Source organism: Lepisosteus oculatus, chromosome 1 (genome assembly GCF_040954835.1).
Source record: "Lepisosteus oculatus isolate fLepOcu1 chromosome 1, fLepOcu1.hap2, whole genome shotgun sequence".
NCBI lineage: Eukaryota > Metazoa > Chordata > Actinopteri > Semionotiformes > Lepisosteidae > Lepisosteus > Lepisosteus oculatus.
Genome location: NC_090696.1, coordinates 30397501 through 30400000, shown reverse-complemented (window position 1 = coordinate 30400000; position 2500 = coordinate 30397501). Strand labels below are relative to the sequence as shown.

The following is a 2500-nucleotide window of genomic DNA, read 5'->3' as shown; positions in this document are numbered from 1 at the left end:
TTTAGTATATGTGCTGCCAAAGCAAGCACAGCTAGTGGGGGCCAACTGGCCGTATATGTGCCACGGCACCTGGGAGGTGTTCCCTTCCGTGGTGTGAGTTGTGTGTGGGAGGGTAATTTAAGCTATGTCTTCCGTATCAAACTTTTACCATCTGAATTCACTCTTCACGTCTTTGTCATAAGTAGCTGACTATTCAGAGTCAGAGTTGGCGGTGTTTGTCAAGGCCCGAATTTTGAAAAGACATAGCCCTCGATATGATGCAGAGGAGCACCCTGGGAAATGTCTGCGGAATCTGATTCAGCACACAGCCATTGGACGGCAAATGGCTAGGGACGCAAAGGAGAAGGCGGGACTTCCCCTATGCAAGCCAAGCTCTGAGGAAGGAGGGGGAAGGGAGCAAGTCACCGCTATGACCAAGGAACATAGAGTGACTGGCTGCCACGGTCATCTCCAGAAGCCGCAAACACCCGAAATTCACCTCAGAGCGCGACTCAAGCACCCAGCCAGCTGGCCGTGAGGTTGAGATGGCAGTGGACTTTGCGGCAGAGACCATGCCAGGTGAAGACACCGCAGGCATCTCAATCGTGCTCTGATCAAGTAGAGTTTTCCTCACCCAGCCCGAGAGCAGAGGCCTAGAAACTTCATTCCAGCCCTTTACTACCAGCTTTGAATGCCTAAAAATACAACAAAACCAAAGATGATTATGCACACATGGCAATGGACATAAACCTACTTCGAAGCGCTAAGCAGTGGTGCTGAGCCGTGGTCTCCTAAGAAGCGAGCTCCAAAATATGGAAAGCTTCATGAATTTGCGTGTCATCCTTGCGCAGGGGCCATGCTAATCTTCTCTGTATCGTTCCAATTTTAGTATATGTGCTGCCGAAGCAAGCACAGCTAGTGGGGGCCAACTGGCCGTATATGTGCCACGGCACCTGGGAGGTGTTCCCTTCCGTGGTGTGAGTTGTGTGTGGGAGGGTAATTTAAGCTATGTCTTCCGTATCAAACTTTTACCATCTGAATTCACTCTTCACGTCTTTGTCATAAGTAGCTGACTATTCAGAGTCAGAGTTGGCGGTGTTTGTCAAGGCCCGAATTTTGAAAAGACATAGCCCTCGATATGATGCAGAGGAGCACCCTGGGAAATGTCTGCGGAATCTGATTCAGCACACAGCCATTGGACGGCAAATGGCTAGGGACGCAAAGGAGAAGGCGGGACTTCCCCTATGCAAGCCAAGCTCTGAGGAAGGAGGGGGAAGGGAGCAAGTCACCGCTATGACCAAGGAACATAGAGTGACTGGCTGCCACGGTCATCTCCAGAAGCCGCAAACACCCGAAATTCACCTCAGAGCGCGACTCAAGCACCCAGCCAGCTGGCCGTGAGGTTGAGATGGCAGTGGACTTTGCGGCAGAGACCATGCCAGGTGAAGACACCGCAGGCATCTCAATCGTGCTCTGATCAAGTAGAGTTTTCCTCACCCAGCCCGAGAGCAGAGGCCTAGAAACTTCATTCCAGCCTTTTACTACCAGCTTTGAATGCCTAAAAATACAACAAAACCAAAGATGATGATGCACACATGGCAATGGACATAAACCTACTTCGAAGCGCTAAGCAGTGGTGCTGAGCCGTGGTCTCCTAAGAAGCGAGCTCCAAAATATGGAACGCTTCACGAATTTGCGTGTCATCCTTGCGCAGGGGCCATGCTAATCTTCTCTGTATCGTTCCAATTTTAGTATATGTGCTGCCGAAGCAAGCACAGCTAGTGGGGGCCAACTGGCCGTATATGTGCCACGGCACCTGGGAGGTGTTCCCTTCCGTGGTGTGAGTGGTGTGTGGGAGGGTAATTTAAGCTATGTCTTCCGTATCAAACTTTTACCATCTGAATTCACTCTTCACGCCTTTGTCATAAGTAGCTGACTATTCAGAGTTGGCGGTGTTTGTCAAGGCCCGAATTTTTGAAAAGACATAGCCCTCGGTATGATGCAGAGGAGCACCCTGGGAAATGTCTGCGGCATCTGATTCAGCACACAGCCATTGGACGGCAAATGGCTAGGGACGCAAAGGAGAAGGCGGGACTTCCCCTAAGCAAGCCAAGCTCTGAGGAAGGAGGGGGAAGGGAGCAAGTCACCGCTATGACCAAGGAACATAGAGTGACTGGCTGCCACGGTCATCTCCAGAAGCCGCAAACACCCGAAATTCACCTCAGAGCGCGACTCAAGCACCCAGCCAGCCGTGAGGTTGAGATGGCAGTGGACTTTGTGGCAGAGACCATGCCAGGTGAAGACACCGCAGGCATCTCAATCGTGCTCTGATCAAGTAGAGTTTTCCTCACCCAGCCCGAGAGCAGAGGCCTAGAAACTTCATTCCAGCCTTTTACTACCAGCTTTGAATGCCTAAAAATACAACAAAACCAACGATGATGATGCACGCTTGGCAATGGACATAAACCTACTTCGAAGCGCTAAGCAGTGGTGCTGAGCCGTGGTCTCCTAAGAAGCGAGC

At 51.2% G+C, this 2500-nt stretch overlaps 3 non-coding genes across 3 annotated transcripts in view; all 3 read right to left on the bottom strand.

Moving 5' to 3' along the window:
• Positions 1 to 29, bottom strand: part of LOC138241631 (U6 spliceosomal RNA) — a 107-nt gene extending 78 nt beyond the window's left edge. Inside the window, exon 1 of the small nuclear RNA XR_011190894.1 lies at positions 1 to 29. This exon is cut by the window's left edge and continues 78 nt beyond it. This is a non-coding gene — a small nuclear RNA (U6 spliceosomal RNA).
• A 756-nt stretch (positions 30 to 785) lies between these two features.
• On the bottom strand, positions 786 to 892 carry LOC138241662 (U6 spliceosomal RNA). Its single transcript, XR_011190913.1, has one exon. It is a non-coding gene; the product is annotated as a U6 spliceosomal RNA (small nuclear RNA).
• Positions 893 to 1648: 756 nt separating this feature from the next.
• Positions 1649 to 1755, bottom strand: LOC138241472 (U6 spliceosomal RNA). The gene has a single exon (XR_011190698.1). It is a non-coding gene; the product is annotated as a U6 spliceosomal RNA (small nuclear RNA).
• Between the last annotated feature and the right edge of the window lie 745 nt (positions 1756 to 2500).